Genomic DNA, 20,831 nt, shown 5'->3' with positions numbered 1-20,831 from the left:
TTTTGTATTTTTACTAGAGATGGGGTTTTACCATGTTGGTCAGGCTGGTCTCAAACTCCTGACTCAGGTAATTCGACCACCTTGGCGTCCCAAAGTGCTGGGATTACAGGCATGAGCCATCGAGCCTGGCCCCAAATATCCTCTTAGAGCCAGGGCAACATCTGCTTTCCTGGCTTGTATAAATTCTAGCACCGTTCACATGCATATGTGCGTGCTTAATAAAAGGTCTTTGAAGGTGATGATAACAAATTGAGATTTGGAAAACCTGAAACCTCTTTCTAGGATCACGGCTCAGAGGGTGGAATGCTTTAGAAAGAGTCCCTGTGAGGCCGGGTGCAGCATCTCATGCCTGTAATCCCAGCACTTTGGGAGGCCGAGGCGGTCGGATCACCTGAGGTCGGGAGTTCGAGACCAGCCTGGCCAACATGGTGAAACCCCATCTCTACTAAAACAAAATTAGACCGGTGTGATGGTGCATATCTGTAATCCCAGCTACTCAGGAGGCTGAGGCAGGAGAATCGCTTGAACCCAGGAGGCGGAGGTTGCAGTGAGCTGAAATCTCACCACTGCACTCCAGCCTGGGCAATAAGAGCAAAACTCAGTCTCAAAAAAGAAAAAAAAAAGAGTCCCTGTGAGAAAAGGTAAAAGGAATTGGGGTTACTAATAATGTATCATGGAGAAAAGAAGGTTAAGGAGAATTTAATAGCCATCTTCAAATATCTAAAGGGATATTGTTCATGTGTTTTAAATATCAGTTCCTGTCTACTAAGGACAGGACATGAGGGAATTATCTTAAATGGGAGCAGGAGGGACTTAGATTAGATATCAATGGGGGGAAAATCCCAGCAGAAAGGATCGTGAGATGCTAGAAGGCAACATGATGTAGTGAAAGGACATGGTTATTTTCAGAACAAGGGCTGCTCATCATTATTGTGGGAAGTGTGGGGCTTGGGGCTTCCAAGTCAGCCAGTTACTAGCTGCATGATCTTGAGCAAGTGACTTCACCTTCTGATGCTCAGTTTTCTCATTTGTTAAATAGAGATAACAATAACATCTATTTATTGGATTGTTATGAGGATTAAATAAGACTAGGGATACAAAGCCATTAGCCCAGGCCTGGCCCAAAGTAAGGCTCAACCAATGATGGATGCCATTCATTACTGTTAATCAGCTGCAGTCTTACCTGGGAAAACACACCCTACATGTAGATGTAAGCTCCCTTTTCAGGCACATCAAATGAACAAATACGGTATTCCTGTGTGTTGTAGGACTTGCAGCCTCACTGAGGACACATGATGTGAATGCTCAGAAAGTTCAATAAATAGAATATTTTAAATAGTGGAGCTAGTGGAGCATGGAGTCAATAAAATATATGAGCACTTAGAACAGTGTTTGGCATCTTGGAGTTGTTTGCCCCTGATGGAACAAAAGCACAGTCAAGGTAAGGTCAATTTTTTTTTTTTTTTTTTTTTTGAGATGGAGTATCCCTCTGTCACCCAGGCTGGATGGAGTGCAGCGGCCCAATCTTGGTTCACCGCAACTTCCGCCTCCTGGGTTCAAGCAATTCTCCTGCCTCAGCCTCCTGAGTAGCTGAGACCACAGGCGGGCATCTCCATGCCTGGGTAATTTTTGTATTTTTAGTAGAGACGGGGTTTCACCATGTTGGCCAGGCTGGTTTCGAACTCCTGGCCTCAAGTGATTCACCCACCTTGGCTTCCCAAAGTTCTGGGATTACAGGTGTGAGCCACTGCGCCCGGCAGGTAAAACCAATTTTTAAGCAAAAGGTTCAAAAAGACCTATAGGAGTTTTCAGGTGGGAGAAATTGCTCCAAATTAGTATGGGCCAAACAGGTAGATAAGATTTGAATCCACGAGTCTGTAAATACACTTTCTTGGAAGGCTCTTGGTTATCTCAAATAATTATTCACTATTTGGATGTCCTGTGCTTTTATTCTTCAATCATTGCAGGCACTATGTTGAATACCTGATTTGTCAGCTTTGAAGAAGGACAGCTATGCATTTCTGATATTTCAAATGCAACCAAGGAAGAGTGTTCTATATTGTGATTGCATTCTATAAACTTTACTTCATAGCAATTATAACTGCTGCACATTTAACTCACTAATATTTATTGAAATATTTTTAGCTGCAAAAACATTTTATGTTCACTATTATTTATTAATGCCCAGTTTTAAAATATTACACATAAAATTTATTCCAGTGAACATTAGTAAATAAATTATGCTTGTAATTTCTAATGCATTTTTAATTATAAATTTATCCATGTCTACCTTTATTTATGATAGCGGTGTCTCACTGTTGAACATACTGTATATTAATGGAGACACTGTTAATTATGCATTCTTGGAAGTTGCATTCGACAAAACATACGAGTCTGTTTTTTATATTCTAAGTACTGTTAACATCAATTAATTTAGGGACTGGCTCTCAGTACTAGCTAACCTTTAAAGCAAGAAAAGGTACTGTTAGAAGCTGGTTACGGGACCTGGATTTTGGAAAGGGACTACAAATATAAATGTAGCCGGAGAGAAGTTCCATTTTTCGTAATACTAGTCAGAGGTTCCATTTTCACTCCAAGTATCTAAAAAGAGGGTACTCACCAGAAATAATACTCAGCATGAAAACTCAATAGAACAAAGCTCAGTGAATCTCTGCCCAGCCCCCAGGACCGATTTGTGTTTAAATAGTATCTTCAAAATGTGTTTTTTGATGGGTTAATTTTATGCTTCCCTTCTATTCACCAAACTCACCTTACTATAAGCAATACATTTGCTTTAAAAAAATTCTTCACGGCTGAGCGCGGTGGCTCACACCTGTAATCCCAGCACTTTGGGAGGCTGAGGCGTGCGGATCACGAGGTCAGGAGATAGAGACCATCCTGGCTAACACGGTGAAACCCGTCTCTACTAAAAATACAAAAAAAAAAAAAAAAAAAAAAAAAAAAAAATTAGCCGGGCGTGGGTAGTCCCAGCTACAGCCTCCCAAGAGGCTGAGGCAGGAGAATGGCGTGAACCCGGGAGGCGGAGCTTGCAGTCAGCCGAGATCGCGCCACTGCACTCCAGCCTGGGCGACAGTGCCAGACTCGTCTCCAAAAAACAAAAACAAAAACAAAAAACAAACAAACAAAAACTTCACATTGAGACCGGGCGCGTGGTCCGTGCCTGTAATCCCAACACTTTGGGAGGCTGAGGTCGGGAGATTCCTTGAGCTTAGGAGTTCGAAACCAGTCTGGCCAACATGGTGAAAATCCATCTTTACTAAAAATACAAGAATTAGCTGGGTGTAGTGGCGTGCGCCTGTGGTCCCAGCTACTTGGGAGGATCACTTGAGCCCTGAAGGCGGAGGCTGCTGTGAGCCGAGATTGCACCACTGCACTCCAGCCTGGGTGACTGAGGGAGACTCCGTTTCAAAACAAAAACAAAAACAAAAACAAACAAACAAAAAACCTTCACATTGAAATATTACTTAAATAATAATAATTTAAAAACCCACTATATTTCTTTCTGAAATCGTAGGGGCCTTCTTTAGGGGCCTTCTTTAAAATAGTTTGAATGGATTTTTGAAACAAGTTACTCTTTTCATAGAATTCTTTATAGGACAGTAGTATAAACATCCATGTTTTCCCTACGAGAGGAAAAACCATATTTAAATAAAACACCAAAATTGGGAAAAATATCAGGGAAACATATTCACACATATAAAATATTGAGATCACACATTTGCAGAAAAGCTAGAAGGTGCCTCCATTTCCCCAAAGCTTTGGCAGGGTTTCAAAGTGTTACTTTCATCCTATCACATGTACTCTTGGCTTGTTGGCATACATTTGGCAAAGTGTTATTTTTCCGTGTGAAAATAATGCTTATACAAAACAAGATTTCCTAAAATCTTATATAATCTTAAAATCTTATAATCTCTTATAATTTTTTTTTTTTTCTTTTTGAGACAGAGTCTCTCACTCTGTCACCAGGCTGGAGTGCAGTGGCACGATCTTGGCTCACTGCAACCTCCGCCTCCCGGGTTCAAGTAATTATCCTGCCTCAGCCTCCTGAGTAGCTGGGACTACAGACTCGTGCCACCATGCCCAGCTAATTTTTGTATTTTTAGTAGAGATGGGGTTTCACCATGTTGGCCAGGATGGTGTTGATCTCTTGACCTGGTGATCCGCCTGCCTCGGCCTCCCAAAGTGCTGTCTTATAATCTTAAAAATAAGATTGCCTCATTTTGTGTGCGTATTTTGAGCACCTTTTCATGTAACACACATGTTACCAAGTGCTTATGGTGTTTTTTAGCTTTCAGTATATTAACAGAAATAAACATCCCATTCCTCATGGCCCATTGGAGAGACAGGATATGTATTAAAAGAACAACAGAGATGGATAAATGGTCAACACGGAGAATACAGTTCTTCATGTGGCCTATTAGGGAGAAAAGGTGATCTGGGAAAGCTTTCTGGGGGAAGTAATATGTAAATTGGGTCTTCAACAATGAATAGGATACACTTAGAAATGGTTAATATGGTATACATATACGTACATATCTCCACAATTATATGTATTTTTATATATATATATATATATATATACATTTTTTTTTTTTTTTTTTTTTTTGAGACAGAGTGTCTGTCACCCAGGCTGGACTACGGTGGCTGGATCTTGGCTCACTGCAACCTCCACCTGCTGGGTTCAAATGATTCTCCTGCCTCATCCTCCTGAGTAGCTGGGATTACAGGAATTAGCCACCACCACAGCTGACTAATTTTTTTTTTTTTTTCTTCAGACAGAGTCTCGCTCTGTCGCCAGGCTGGAGTGCAGTGGCATGATCTCAGCTTACTGCCACCTCCGACTCCCTGGTTCAAGCGATTCTCCTGCCTCAGCCTCCTGAGTAGCTGGGACTACAGGCGCCCGCCACCATGCCTGGCTAATTTTTGTATTTTTAGTAGAGACGGGGTTTCACCATGTTGACCAGGATGGTCTCAATCGCCTGACCTCGTGATCCACCCACTTTGGCCTCCCAAAGTACTGGGATTACAGGCGTGAGCCACCATGTCTGGCCAAGAACTGTATTTTTAGCAATCACCTGCACATTAGAGCACAGTCTTTTAGAATTCTATCATTATGTTATATAGAAAGCCAAGATAGTAACCAGAGAAGCCACAAGAAGAAAAATCAAGACAGCCTGACCAACATCTGCTGCCATATGAGTGAGGCCATCTTAGTCCTTTCAGACATTCTAGCTACCATCTGACTGCAATTGCATGGGCAGGCCCAGGATAGACTGGCAGGAGAACCACCTATGAACCCACAGAATCCTAAGAAATAATACATGGTTGTTGTTTTAGGCTGCTCCCCGAAATGAATAGGAGTTTGCTGAGTGGAGAGGCAAACAGCAATTGAGGCTTGAAGGACTGTGAGGAAACAGAATGTGTGAAGGGACCCAATCCTTACTGCCCATCTTGGCGTGCCAGGCCAGAAGACCTGGCATTTATGCAACACCTCCTGTATGCCAGGCACTGTTCTAGTTACTCTCTGTGCAGTACCTCACTGAATTCTCACAACAACTTAGATGAGAAAACAGACACAGAAAAGGCGAGTAACTTGTTGAAAGCCACATGGGTAGTAGTTGTTTTTTTTTGTTTTTGTTTTTGTTTTTGTTTTGTTTTGATGTTTTTGAGATGGAGTCTCGCTTTGTTGCCCAGGCTGGAGTGCAGTGGCCGGATCTCAGCTCACTGCAAGCTCCGCCTCCCAGGTTCACACCATTCTCCTGCCTCAACTTCCCGAGTAGCTGGGACTACAGGCACCCGTCATCTCGCCCGGCTAATTTTTTGTATTTTTAGTAGAGACAGAGTTTCACTGTGTTAGCCAAGATGGTCTCAATCTCCTTACCTTGTGATCTGCCTGCCTTGGCTTCCCAAAGTGTTGGGATTATAGGCGTGAGCCACTGGGCCCAGCCCAGTTTTAGGTGTTTTTGAACTTCTGCCCACTGACCCTCTCTAGTCCTGGGAACCAGAAGAAAAAGAACCTCCACCCCCTAACATGGCTTCCTTTCCAAGCTGGAGATGAAGGCTGTGAAGCCTGATTGCCACAGGTATGCCCAGGTACCTCTCCTGCTGCCCTGATGTCTATGGAAGTCCCCTAGCCAGCCCCTGGCCCAGCACCATCAGTGTGCTGTAAAAATATTATTTTTGTGGCCGGGTGTGATGGCTCACACCTGTAATCCCAGCACTTTGGGAGGCCTAGGCGGGTGGATCATGAGGTCAAGAGATTGAGACCAGCCTGGCCAACATGGTGAAACCCTGTCTCTACTAAAAATAGAAAAATTTGCTGGGTATGGTGGCAGGCACCTATAGTCCCAGCTATTCGGGAGGCTGGGGCAGGAGAATGGCTTGAACCTGGGAGGCGGAGGTTGCAGTGAGCCGAGATCGTGCCACTGCCCTCTAACCTGGTGACAGAGCGAGACTTCATCTCAAAAAAAAAAAAAAAAAAAAAATTTTTTTTTACGTGTGTTAGCTCTCAAGGTCCTACCACTGTGCACCCCAGATCAGGCGATAGGTCAATGTATGCTTTAATGACACTTCCACCAACACAACTCCTGCTTCTTGGAGGTTCATGCCATCCGATAAGTTTGTCCTCTCTCCTCATCTACCTCCCCAGTGCTGTTCCTCAGTTGCAGATGCCATGGGGAGCACGCCTGGTTTCCTTTTCACCCCATGTCTGTCCACCATCTTGGGAGCTTTGGAGAGTCACAAGGATCTGAGTTCCTTGACTATCTCACCTTCGTGATTTTTCCCCCACTCCACTTTAGCTGGGACCCCCTCTCACATGGCTCCTCCTCTGAGGTTACTTGTTGAAACATCCTTCTGTGACAATAACCTCCAACCTTCTGCTTTCCTTCATCAATGACTTCCATTACATCTATTTGAGACCTTTAGGCCAGTGATATCTGTTTTTCTGGAATTCTCTTGCTTCCCTATCCAGCACACTTTCTATGGCTCATTGTTTTAAGCACTCTTCAAAGCTGATATGACCCCAGCACACCTGTCTGGCAAAATCCTTCCTTAGATCAATCCAGCTTCTCATTCTTTGGGTGTGTGTATCGTGACTGTTTCAACTAGCTATAGAATAATCACACAAACTATCATATTAGTATCACCATACATTTAGTTTCCATTCTCAACTGGGCCCTCAATACTGTCCTTGAAATCCTACCATATATCACTACATGCCAACTTACCACAGTAACTATAGTATAGTATTTCAAACCCACAGTCAAAGTTGACTACAAGGCTTCTTAAGGGGAGGGTTCCTGCCTGGCTTTTTCACCACTGAATCTCAATAGGCACTCAATAAATATTGCTTATGGACTGAGGTATACTAATACTCGTAAGCATTAGTAAATAATAGTCACATGCCAGGTTCTGTTCTGTGTAAGTGACATGTATTAGCTCATTCTATCCTCACAACAGACAAATGAGGTTATGTGGGACTTTTGTCATTCCCATTTTCCAGGTAAAGATAAGAATATTTAGAGAAGCAACTTGGAGAGATGAAGTCACAAAACTTGTAAGTGGCAGAGTGAGTATTTACTTTTTCTTTTTCTTTTTTTTTTTTTTTTTTGAGACAGAGTCTCGCTCTGTCGCCCAGGCTGGAGTGCAGTGGCGCAATCTCGGCTCACTGCAAGCTCCGCCTCCCGGGTTCACGCCATTCTCCGGCCTCAGCCTCCTGAGTAGCTGGGACTACAGGCGCCCGCCACCGCGCCCGGCTAATTTTTTGTATTTTTAGTAGAAACGGGGTTTCACCGTGGTCTCGATCTCCTGACCTTGTGATCCGCCCGCCTCGGCCTCCCAAAGTGCTGGGATTACAGGCGTGAGCCACCGCGCCTGGTCTTTTTATTTTTCTAATTTTTTTTTTTTCGAGACAGGGCATTGCTCTTTCATCCAGGCTGCAGCACAGTGGCATGATCACTTCTCACTGCAGCCTTGACCTTTCAGGCTCAAGCAATCGTCCTATCTCAGCCTCCCAAGCAGCTAGGACTATAGGCATTCACCACCACACCTGGCTAAAATATATAATATATATGTGTATATACGTGTGTGTGTGCATATATATATATATATATATATATATATTTATTTCCTTTTTTGGAGACAGACTCTCACTCTGTTGTCCAGGCTTGGGTGTAGTGGTGCAGTCTTGACTCACTGCATCCTTCGCCTCCCGGGTTCAAGCAATTCTCCTGCCTCAGCCTCCCAAGTAGCTGGGACTATAGGTGTGTGCCACACGCCTGGCTAATTTTTCGTTTTTTTTTTTTTTTTTGTAGTAGAGACGAGGTTTCACCATGTTAGACAGGATGTTCTTGATATCCTGACCTTGTGATCCGCCCCCCTTGGCCTCCCAAAGTGCTGGGATTACAGGCATAACCCACCGTGCCTGGCCTACATAGAGATACATTTTTTAAGGTAGTGATGGGATCTCACCATGTTGCCTAGGCTGGTCTTGAACTCCTGGGCTCAGACGATCTTCCTGCCTTGGCCTCTTAAAGTGCTAGGAAATCTTTACTCTTTAGAATCTATAACTGTTTAGCAGTTTTAGATAGGTCGAGTTTTACGTGTCTGAGAGACAGCCAACTGTGCTTCAGATTGGAACTTGAGAGAGAGAGAAAGAGAGAGAGAGAGAATGGAAAATGCAGAGTAAGATTTAGGAAGGAACAGATAACCTGGTGACCTCAGAAAATCAAATATCTAAACTTGTTCACACCTGCTACTTTGTTAGAGTGCCTCTAACAGGTCCCTGATGGAACTGTGGTGGTGTGTGTGCAAGAGTGTGTCTGGGTGCTGAGGTTCACTATTCCCCCCAGTATAGGTATGTGGTAAGATACCAATTATATACAGTAATGGCATATGGTAAGAGATCAATCATATACAGTCATGCGTGGAATGAGGATGTTTTGGTCAATAACAGAGTGCATATAAGATGGTGGTCCCCTAAGATTATAACATGGTCTTTTAATTGTACCTTTTCTGCATTTAGAGATGTTTAGATACACAAATACCATTGTGTTAGAATTGCCTATTCGGTACAGTAACATGCTGTATAGGTGTGTAGCCTAGGAGCAATAGGCTAATACCAAACAGCCTAGGTGTGTAGTAGGCTCTGACACTGTGTAAGTACACTCTATGACGTTTACACAACCACAAAATCAGCTAACCATGCATTTCTCGTGTCCTCATCATTAAGCAACGGATGACCGTATTTGAAATACATGGGTGGACCCATGATGTGTTTTGTTTTTTTGTTTTGAGACAGAGTCTCTGTCACCCAGGCTGGAGTGCAGTGGCCTGATCTTCACTCACTGCAACCTCCGCCTCCCGGGTTCAAGCCATTCTCCTGCCTCAGCCTCCCGAGTAGCTGGGGCTACAGGTGCACACCACCACGCCAGACTAATTTTTGTATTTTTAGTAGAGACAGGGTTTCACAATGTTGGCCAGGCTGGTCTCAAACTCCTGACCTCAAGTGATCTGCCCTCCTCGGCCTCCCAAAGTGCTGGGATTACAGGTGTGAGCCACCGCGCCTGGCCCATGGCATATTTACTAATGAGTTTAAAATTTGGTAGGGGTCCCCTAGGGCTGAAATTCAACCTTGACTTTTTTCTTTTGCTAAGGTGCTTTTTTGAGAGACTTCCCCGAGCATCTTTCAGGTGAGAGAACAGTCTCACTGCACTGCCTGAATCCTTTTTCCCCCTTCACCGTGATTTTCTCTACTGATTTTCTCCGTGAGAGAGAAAGGGAGCAGCGTGAGACAACGCTGAACTTCTGCCCTGTGCCAGTCCTCCCACATCTCCTGGAAACCTCCCAGCAGGGCTTGAGGAAGATTATCACCTCCATATTACAGATATTATAATAAGAGAAATAACTAACATTGACTGCATGTTTATTATGTGTCAGGCACTATGCTGGGTGTTTTTCAAGCATCATTCCATTCGATTCCCACAGCAATATACTCTAAAGTTGAAACTATTGCTGTGGATGGGAAAACCCGAGGCTCAGAGAGGACAGGTGTCACGTCCTGGGACACACAGCAAGTTGTAAGAGCTGGCATTTGAACCCCGGTCTTTCTCATACAGAGGCTAAGCTGCCTCATCATTCATTTCTGGACGAATTAAGGGCTTTTCTCCGTGGAAATGGGGAGAAAGAAGATTCAATGGAGAAGCCTAACACTGATTCCCGCTCAAGATAAGTCCAGGCACTGGCGCATGGTGCCACAACTCAGTCTCCGACCCAGGCCTTTCCCTGCACTGGAGAAGCGGCGCGCATGCGCTCGGCCTCCCTCCCGGCCCCGCCCCGCGGGAAGCAACCGCTCCTTGCTTTCAGCTCTGGGGCTTGCGCACTACGTCCCCAGCCAGAGGCTCCTTCCCTGTCGGGGACTTCCGGAACGCCGGAGTGTGGTTCCGGGTCGTGTGCGGCTCAGGGTAATAGGGCTGCTGCTCGGCCGGCCGGCGGCGGCTAGCAGCAGGGGCATGAGGGCGAACCCGGGAAGCGGCAGCTGAGCGGGCCGGGAGGAGCGCCGGTCCCCGTGGATCCCGAGAGTGCAGAGCTCGGGGCAGGGGCCGGGAGGCGTGGGGGAGCCGGGCCCTCCCCTCAGGAACGTGTCCCGGGGCCGACCCGGCCCGTAGTGTGGAAGCAGCTTCAGGTAAAGGTTGCCCCAGCCGCCAGCTCCCTGCCCCAGCCGCCTGCTCCCCGCCAGCCCACCAGCTTGCCCACCTGGCGGCCCTCTCACCCCTCCGGTTTCGGCGCTGCCCAGCGGGCCGCCTGCCGGGCCCTTGTTCAGGTGGCCCGGGAGCATTCGTTTCGTGGCGGTTTCCTGAACTGGAGGCTGTCAGGAGTCTGAGGCGGGTGTGTAGTTTAGGGGAAAAGAAGCCAGCGGACCTGGTAGTGTGGGTGTGGGAGGTGCAGTTGACTCCGGCAGTTTCTGGTCCTGCACTTGGCAATATCTAGGTGCCCTGGTCTTCATAATGTGAAAATCAAGGTTTTCAAGCATTGACTGTGTGGTCCCTGTTTCCTTGAGTCCCTTCTTCCCATCCCCCTTAAAGGGGTTAACAGCCTTACAGACTTTTCTAGCTACAGTGCTTCTGGAACTTTGATTCATCTTTCGTTTATGGGAGTGGCAAGGAGTCCTTTAGATTTGTTGAAGGCTGGGAAAAAGAGATTGTAGTGTAAACAAGAGTATGACTTTAACCAGAGACTCCCAGATTGACTCAGAAATTGGTTAAAACTTCCTTTTGAATGAATGAAAGTAACTTTGGAAGCCCACCACAGTACCTGGCACTGTGCAAAGCACCATGTTGTTATAAACCCAAATCGGCAAAGTTCAAAACTTTCCCAGGTGTGAACAGTCAAATGGAGACACATTGGTTTTAAAAAAAAAAAAAAGCAGCGTCCTCATTCTCTGACAAGCAGAAGGGGCGGATCCCTAATGTTAAAACCCACCTGAGCAGAAGCCTAGATATGGGTTTTATTCCGTATATTTTATGAGCCCACACAAGGTGCCTAGTAAACACGGAAAGAGTTCTTGATGAAGCAATAATTGTGTTCATGTTTTTCAGTTGACACACCTCCGGAATTTGGGGCATGCTGGTAGCCCTTTCCCATTCATCTGTGTGCTCATGCCTACCTTCAACTGTGTGTCCCAGACTGCACTCACACCCCCTTACATCTGTGAATCTGGCTCCTGGTTACCTTTCCAGTTCTGTCTGAAAAGGTCTCCTTCTTTAATTACCCCACCCTGGTCCATTACTCCAAATAAGTAGGATCTCTAATCTTTTTTGTTCTTTCCTATTCCATTGATTTTTGTAGAACATTCTCCCTACCCTGCCTAGGTTTCCCCTTTTCTCTTTCAATCCATTGAGACGCTTCCCACAGCTCAGCTGAGTTGGCCTCGCCGAACCAATTTGGGACAACCCCAGCTGGAAATGATTTTTCCTCTAGAATTCTATAAGCACTCATTTTTATCTACAATTATTTAACTTAGCAAATGTTTACTGAATATGTATATGTGTGTGTGTGTGTATATATATATATGTATATATATGCCAGGTACCATGGTAGGCAGTGTAGAGATAAGTAAGATTCAGTCTTTGCTTCCAGGGAGATCAATTTAGTGAAAGAGAGATAAGGGAAATGAATAATTCTAACACAGTGATAAGTACATTGTGTGAAAGTTCTTGTGATGGTGGTAGTGCGGGAGAGGAATGGGTTATTCTCCTTTGAGGGATGGGATGTGGCCAGGTAAGGCTTCATGATTTGAGGTAAACTAAACTTTGAGTATTTGGGTTTTTTTTTTTTTTTTTGAGAAGGAGTCTCACTTTGTCGCCCAGGCTGGAGTGCAGTGGCACTATCTCGGCTCACTGCAAGCTCCGCCTCCCGGGTTCATGCCATTCTCCTGCCTCAGCCTCCTAGTAGCTGGGACTACAGGCGCCCGCTACCACACCCGGCTAATTTTTTGTATTTTTAGTAGAGACGGGGTTTCACCGTGTTAGCCAGGATGGTCTCAATCTCCTGACCTTGTGATCCGCCCGCCGCGGCCTCCCAAAGTGCTGGGATTACAGGCGTGAGCCACCGCGCCCGGCCTAGTATTTGGGTATTATATAGGGGTTTCTATTGTTTAATCACTTTAACCTCAATTTACAGATTAGGAAGACCCAGAATAAATTAAACAGCTGTTAGGAGACAGAGCCAGGATTCAAACCCACGTCTCTCTGATGCCTAAATCTGTTCTTTTTCCATTACATATCTTGCCTTTTTCTCACACCATCTCTCTCTTTATGCAAGTACATATTGAAACAAAAAGGTATATAGAACAAAACATTTGTATGTTAAAATGAATGGTACAGAGATCTTTTAAATGCAAAGACTGTGCTCTTCCAAGGCAAGGAGATGGCAGGTAGGTTAGCTCAGCTTTGAATATGAGCAGAGAAAACAGTCTGTAGAAAATAAGCATGACTCTGGATTCAATTCCTGGTCCCTGTTTTTACAGGATATGTGACCTTTGGCACATAACCCCAAGCATCATTTTCTTCAACTAGGGGTTAGGTTAGGGAATAATATTGACAACATGGAGTGTAGTGAGTATTTATTGAACTAATGGGGATAAAGGGCCTGGTTTGTGGTAAAGTCCCCCAAAATAAATAGCTATAAGATACAAAGGTATAATGCTTGAGGCATGGTTTTAGAGTGGTGAATGAGTTTACAGCCTGAGTCAAGCAAGTCATTGCTTCTTTTAGCAGGGTACAAGGACATAAAGTTGGAGGGGCAATAGTGGTCAGAGTCAGTGAGGGTTTGAATACCAGGCAAAGGAGGTAAATTCCAATTTCTGCTAATAACTTTTCCAGTTAATAAGTACTTCGAGGATCTGTGATTCATTTCAGCAGTGCCAGGCAAAATGTTAGACCTTGGGGATACGAAAAGAAGTAAAATTGGGTCCCTATCCTGAGGTTGTTGACATTCTAGTGGAGGAGATGTGTGTGCGTGGGTGAACTATAATAAAGTACTGTGGGTTCTAAGGTAGAAGTCCCCAGGGGTACCCTAGAGCACTGAGAAGGGAACACTGATGATGGTAGGTAATAGGTAATGAGTACTTACTCTGCTAGCATGATGTTAAATGCTTTATCTCATTTTTTTTCTTGTGTGAGAAGGTGTTATTAGCATCCTGATTTTACAGATGAGGAAACTGGGGCACAGAGACCTTGAATAACTTCCCTGAGTTTATGCTGCTGGTAGATCTGGAAGATAGAGGGGATTATGTGCTGAACACTGGGATGTGCACTCTTCGTTACTGCACCATGTTGCTTGTTCTTTGTGATGTGGATGGGGTCCCTCTGGAAAGGCTTCAGAGAGAAACTGGCTCTTGAGCTGTAGCTTTGGTGTGCCAGTCACTGTGAGACAGGAGGGATCATGAGGAATGGAAGTGGCCTTTGCACTAAAGGAGCTTGTAGCCTCATCTGTTACTTTAAATGTTTTTCTTTTTTGGCGGGGGAGCTTGTTTTGCTTATTGACTCAAACCTGAAGACTTCAGAAACTTTTGCATTGAGTGGATTTATATGATTCAGGCTAAGATAATTTGCTAGCAATCTGTTATTCTAATGTATAGGCCTTACTGTTAAGGACACAGTCGTAGATGTCAAATTATATGACAAGGACTTCTGTCACGTTACGTGTTTTTTTTTTTTTTTTTTTTTTTTGAGACAGAGTCTTGCTGTATCACCCAGGGTGGAGTGCAGTGACATGATCTTGGCTGACTGCAACCTCTGCTTCTTGGGTTCAAAACTAGGACTAGAGGCAGGTGCCACCACGCCTGGCCAGTTTTTGTGTTTTTAGTAGAGACGGGGTTTTGCTGTGTTGTCCAGGCTGGTGTCGAACTCCTGACCTCAGGTGATCCGCCTGCCTTGGGCTCTCAAAGTGCTGAGATTACAGGCGTGAGCCACCATGCCCGGCCACATACATTTTTTCCCCATGGGAGGTGCCCTGACTTGTTTCTGTGAGTTTGAAGTTTTTGTGAAGTTTTTTTACTCAGAAGTCAGCATATTTCAGCTTGTATTTAAGAGGCTTAGTGGTTAAATGTGTTACTTAAGAGTCACACAGGTAATGTGTGATAGAGCCACAAAAAACTGGCCAAAAAAGAGTAAACAAATCTTCATTAAATTATTATTATTATTCTGTTTGAACATCTTCCTCAGTGGTCTCCAAGTCCGTGCCTGTTATGTACTAGGATGAGTAGGCTGGGCCTTGATGAACTGGAGAGCGCAGGCCCAAACTAAAGGGGGCAGTTGCTGCTCAGCTCCACTTGCTTTTGCCATGTGAGGAAGTAGGCCCAGTGGATATTTTGATTTTTTTTGGAAAAGATGCTGGAAATCTGGATTTTAATGTATTCTTATTTATTTATTTAACTTTTAGAGACAGGGTGTTGTTCTATCAGGCTGGAGTGCAGTTTCACAGTAATAGCTCACTACAGCCTTGAATTCCTGGTCTCAGGTGATCCTCCCACCTCTGCCTCCCCAGTAGATGGGACTACAGGTGCATGCCACTATGTGTAACTAGTGTTTTTTTATTTTTTTTGAGACGGAGCCTTACTCTTGTTGCCCAGGCTGGAGTGCAGTGGCGTGACCTTGGCTTACTTCAACCTCTGCCTCCTGGGTTCAAACGATTCTTCTGCCTCAGCCTCCTGAGTTGCTGGCACTACAGGTGTGCATCACCACACCCAGCTAATTTTTGTATTTTTAGTAGAGATAGGGTTTTGCCGTGTTGGCCAGGCTGGTCTTGAACTCCTGACCTCAAGTGATGTGCCTGCCTCGGGCTCTCCAAGTGCTGGGATTACAGGGGTGAGCCACTCTGCCCGGCCATGTACTAGCTAGTTGTTTTTTTTTGTGTGTGTGTGTGTGTGAAGGAGTTTTGCTCTTGTTGCCCAGGCTGGAGTGCAATGGCGGGACCTCGACTCACCGCAACCTCCACCTCCTGGGTTCAAGCAATTCTCCTGCCTCAGCCTCCTGAGTAGCTGAGATTACAGGCATGCACCACTTTGCCTGGCTAATTTTGTATTTTTAGTAGAGACAGGGTTTCTCCATGTTAGTCAGGCTGGTCTCGAACTCCCAACCTCAGGTGATCCACCTGCCTTGGCCTCCCAAAGTGCTAGGATTACAGGCGTGAACCACTGCGCCTGAGCTAGTTTTTAAAAAAATTTTTGTAGAGACGGTGTCTATGTTGCCTAGGCTGGTGTCAAACTCCTGCCTTCAAACAATACTCCTGCCACGGCCTCCCAAATTGTTGGGATTACAGGTGTGAGCCACTGCATGTGGTGGATTTTAATGTATTTAGTTTAAAAATTTGCCATTAAAAATTATGTTGATCAAAACATATTTGCAGGCTGAGTGTAATTCTAGGCTGCCTGATTGTGAACTCCAACCTACCTGGCTGCTGAAATTCTGGTACCTGGTGTTCAGAGCAGGAAGTACCAATACAGTGTTTTGCTTATTGATTAGAAATCTCATGGTAAATTGCCAGTGTGAGGGGGCATTGTGGCTTGCCCTGATGCTTTTGGAGAGTGGCAAGGTGAATGCTTTTATTGTATAATTAGGCTAAAGTATAGATTTGGCTGGTGAGATGACCTTATAATACTTCTGTTTTGTGCTGTTAGCACTTTAAATGCTACCAGATTTCTTGTCTCTTGGCCCTCTCCACAATAGTATAAAGTGGTATTGTAAATTTGTTAAATGCTCTTGTATACCTTATTTTCTTTAGTCTTCATAGTCCTATGAGATGGGTAGTATTACAAAGGGGGTAATCATCACATCTTGAGATGAAGAAATTGGCACCCAGTGAATCACAATTTAGTAGAAAGTGCAGTTGACTAGAGAGGGACTTGCATCCTGAATGTGCTGATACCACTAACAGCCTTTGGAGTTTGGTCACATCACTTACAAATCCTTGGCTCTTTCTTCCTTTTTGGATAAATAATGAGGAGTGTAATTCAAGTCTTGCTGAAATTCAATTCATAGTATCCTATACTTGAGTATACTTTTATGAATATACTTTTATTATTGATGCAAAGTGTACTGAATGTGTAAAACTTCAAAAAAAAGATAACATTTTCCAGTTCCCTATGGACTCATTTTAAGGAACTGTGTTACAGATAAGTACCATTTCAGCAGAGAAATTGGTAGAAAATTGAAGGAATGGTTTTCTTTTCAGGATGCCAAGCTTTCTGTTTCTAATTGATATGCTTAAAGTCACACAACTGATTACTGGCAGACTCCAGTGGAGGTGACTCAAATCTAAAACGCTGCCCCTCCTGTCTTGCTGGCACGTCAGGAACCACTGCTCAGCTCTTCATCTATTCTTTATTCATTACTTCCTCTGGGAAAGGCCCTTGATGGGCCAGGTGCTCCCCCAATGCATGCAGTGCCTATTGACTATATATACTCAAGATTGAAAGAGGGCATAGAGATAACCCAGCACAGTGAGAGAAATATGGTCAGGGAGTTCCCAGCCCAAGAGTTTAATTTATTTTTATTTTAATACCCAGCTTCCATAAGGCAAAAATTGAAGAAATACTGGTCTTGTAGATACTTGTTTTCATTCTTACTCTTGTATAAGGAAATAACATAGCATATAAAAACAAAGAGAATAAATCCTGAGCAGTCATTCAAAATTTATTAACTCTAGTTGGCAGCAGTCTAGATATGTTGGGGAAATGGATTTAATATAGGCAACACAAAATTTGGACTGAAAGTAGAATACATTTTTATGTAATTGAAGGTGAGAAAAATGGGAGAAACCACTTAAAAAACAAACCTGAAATTCTAGAAAGAACAAAAAGGTATTAGAATAACTATTGGGATTAAGTTACAGTAATTGCTTGTGAAATAAGTGGAATATTATGTCACATTTATGCCTAAATATATGCAGTGTTAGATTCTTAATATCCTATACTTGAGTATACTTTTATGAATATACTTTTATTATTGATGCAAAGCGTACTGAATGCGTAAAACTTCAAAAAATAACATTTTCCACTTCCCTATGGACTCATTTTTAGGTACTGTGTTATAAATAAGTACCATTTCAGCAGAGAAATTGGTAGAAAATTGTTTGAAGGAATGGTTTTCTTTGGAAAATAAAGCAAATATTTAATCTGAACTTTGGTTACTGACATAAAGGAGACTAATGAAGAACTGAAATGCAGACTTGAATTTTAAGCAGTGTGATGTGGGGCTTTGGGCAGACCCACTTGGATTTGATTATTGGCTTTGTCAGTCTGTAAGCTGGACAGTCTGCAAAATGGGGACAGTAATGCCAATCTCACATAGTTCTTAGTGAGGACTAAATGAAACAGTATATGTAAGTACCTAGTAAGTACTGTGATGCTTCTGGAGAGATGCAGGTCCAGGCTGAGCATCCCTACTCATAATATTCAAAATCTGGGTCAGGTGTGCTGGCTCACACCTGTAGTCTCAGCACTTTTGGGAGGCCAAGATGAACGGATCGCTTGAGCTTGGGAGTTCAAGAGCAGCCTGGGCAAAATAATGAAACCCTGTCTCTACAAAAAAATTAGCCAGGCATGGTGGTACGCATCTGTAGTTCAAGGCTGAGGTGGGAGGATTGCTTGAGCCCAGGGGGCTGAGGCTGCAGTGAGCCATGATCGTACACTGTACTCCAGCCTGGGCAACAGAGCAAGACTGTCCAAAAAAAAAAAAAAAAAAAAAAAAAAAAAATATATATATATATATATATATATGTATAAAAGTAAAAAATCCTTCAAAATTCGAAACTTTTTGAACCAACATGATGCTACAAGTGGAAAATTCGACACCTGACCTCATGTGACAGGTTGCAGTTAAAACTTTACTTCATGTACAAAATTATTAAAAATATTGGCTGGGTGAGGTGGCTCATAACCAGTAATCCTGGGAGACCAAAGTGGGAGGATTGCTTGAGTTCAGGAGTTAGAGAGCAGCCTGGGCAACACAGCAAGACCTCGTCTCTACTAAAAATCAAAACAATTAGCTTGGTGTGGTGGTGTGTGCCTGTATTCCCAGCTACTTGGGAGGCCGAGGCAGGAGGATTGTTCGAGCCTGAGGTGTCAAGGCTACAGTGAGCCATGATTGTGCTCCTGCACTCCAGCCTGGATGACAGAGGGAAACCCTGCCTCAAAAAAGAAAAAAAAAAAAATTGTATAAAATTACCTTCAGGCTATGTGTGTAAAGTGTATATGAAACATAAGTGAATCGCATGTTTAGACTTGGATCTCATCCCCAAGATACTGCATGATATATATGAAAATATTCCAAAATTCAAAGAAAATCCGGAATCTGAAACACTTCTGGTTCCAAGCATTTTAGATGAGAGATACCAGCCTCTACTGGCATTCAGGGCATAAGACATTCAGGATGTTAATATGGTGTAATAAGCAATGATTTCATGGAGTGGTTGTAAAAGAGTGAAACTCATTTTCAAGTCTGGATCATGAAATTTGTTAATTTCTGGTTATGTTTTGTAAATTAGTGCACCTACCTACTGTATTGAGAGAAGGACTTCAGGATGCTGTTTTTAAGCTATTATATGAGTTGATCTGTTGAGTAACAAGAAACACTTCCAAGTGTTTATATTATCTTTTTTGTGCCTATAACTGCCCTTTGTTAGAAAAGGGATATTATGTTATCCCTGTCCCCATTTCACAAATGCTGAAACTGAAGCTTAGAGAAGTAATGTAATTATTAATAAAAATATAGAGTTACCGGGCTGCGTGCGGTGGCTTATCCTGTAATCCTAGCCCTTTGGGAGGCTCAGGCAGTTGGATCACCTGAGGTCAGGAGTTCGAGACCAGCCTGGCCAACATGGCGAAACCCTATCTCTAGTAAAAATACAAAAATTTGCCAGACGTGGCACACACACGCCCGTAGTCCCAGTTACTCAGGAGGCTGAGGCAGGAGAATTGCTCAAACCTGGGAGGCGGAGGTTGCCATGAGCCAAGATCGTGCCATTACACTCCAGCCTGGGCGACAAGAGTGAAACTCCGTCTCAAAAAAACAAAACAAAACAAAACAAAATATATATATATATTTAGTATATATATTTAGTGTATATCTATATTTAGTATATATATTTAGTATATATGTATATATTTAGTGTATAAATATAGAGAGAGTGTGTATATATATAGAGAGAGAGCGCGCGTGCATGTGCGAGTGGCAAAACTAGGACTTGACCTTTGTTTAGACTCAGAGTACTGAAAAGCACTATTAGTTTTTTTGTTTTTTTGGTCACTTTTCCATGCTGCTCTAGATTTGGATGTTGGGACTGGCCCTCTCTTGGAACTGTCATTAACTATGGCCCTTTGCCTTCATTTAAACTTAATGTTTACAAAAAGTTGTTATTGATTATGTTGTGAGAGTATTTGATTATAGGTATAATGTTATGATATGAAGCTTAAGGATTTAATGAAAATACTAATACTCACTGATAATAAAGATTGGTAGTAAGATGGTTACTCATATTGGTAGTGGGAATGTAAATTAGTAAAACTTCTGGAAAGCACTTTGGCAGTATTTATTACAAGCTTTTAAAAAAAGTTATGCATGCCTTTTGAGCTTGTAATTCCATTTCTAGGAATCTTTATTAAAGAAATCAGAGATGTTGAAAGATATTCATGTTCAAAGATGTTCACTGCAGCATTTATAGCAAAAATTAGAACCTTAATGTTCAATAAAAATTAGAGAAATCATGGAAAATTCATAGAATGGAAATAATATACAGTCATCTTAGATGTTTCAGAAGAATTTTAGTGACATACTAATATGCTAACCATAATAAGTGAAAAAAGGATATGACATTCTATAAAGTATGGTCTCAATTATGTCAAACATGTATGCAAAGAAAAGAAATAGGTGGGCTGGGCGTGGTGGCTCACGCCTGTAATCCCAGCACTTTGGGAGGCCAAGGCGGGCAGAGCACGAGGTCAGGAGATTAAGACCATCCTGGCGAACACAGTGAAACCCCGTCTCTACTAAAAGATACAAAAAATTAGCCAGGTGTGGTGGCAGGCGCCTGTAGTCCCAGCTACTCAGGAGGCTGAGGTAGGAGAATGGCGTGAACCCAGGAGGCGGAGCTTGCAGTGAGCCCAGATAGTGCCACTGCACTCCAGCCTGGGTGACAGAGCGAGACTCCAGCTCAAAAAAAAAAAAAAAAAAAAAAAAAAAAAAAAAGACATAGGTGGTGAGATTATAAGACTTTATATTTTTCTCAGTTTTAGAAATGTTCTTTGATCA

General features: G+C 43.3%; 1 protein-coding gene across 7 annotated transcripts in view; it reads left to right on the top strand.

Moving 5' to 3' along the window:
• Positions 1-10,459: 10,459 nt before the first annotated feature.
• LOC105463925 (MAPK associated protein 1) overlaps positions 10,460-20,831 on the top strand; it is a 270,742-nt gene continuing 260,370 nt past the window's right edge. For 3 of the 7 annotated variants that reach the window (XM_011711362.3, XM_011711361.3, XM_071078347.1), the window contains exon 1: positions 10,463-10,705. The gene's annotated coding sequence lies outside the window, so the exon portion shown is untranslated. Of the gene's footprint in view, positions 10,706-20,831 lie in introns of all 7 variants that reach the window. The other 4 variants (XM_011711357.3, XM_011711356.3, XM_011711358.2 and 1 more) reach the window with 3 other exon arrangements.

This window comes from Macaca nemestrina, chromosome 14, assembly GCF_043159975.1.
Source record: "Macaca nemestrina isolate mMacNem1 chromosome 14, mMacNem.hap1, whole genome shotgun sequence".
NCBI classification, from domain to species: Eukaryota; Metazoa; Chordata; class Mammalia; order Primates; family Cercopithecidae; genus Macaca; species Macaca nemestrina.
The sequence above is the reverse complement of the archived record's forward strand: the minus strand, read 5'-3'. Positions and strand labels throughout refer to the sequence as shown.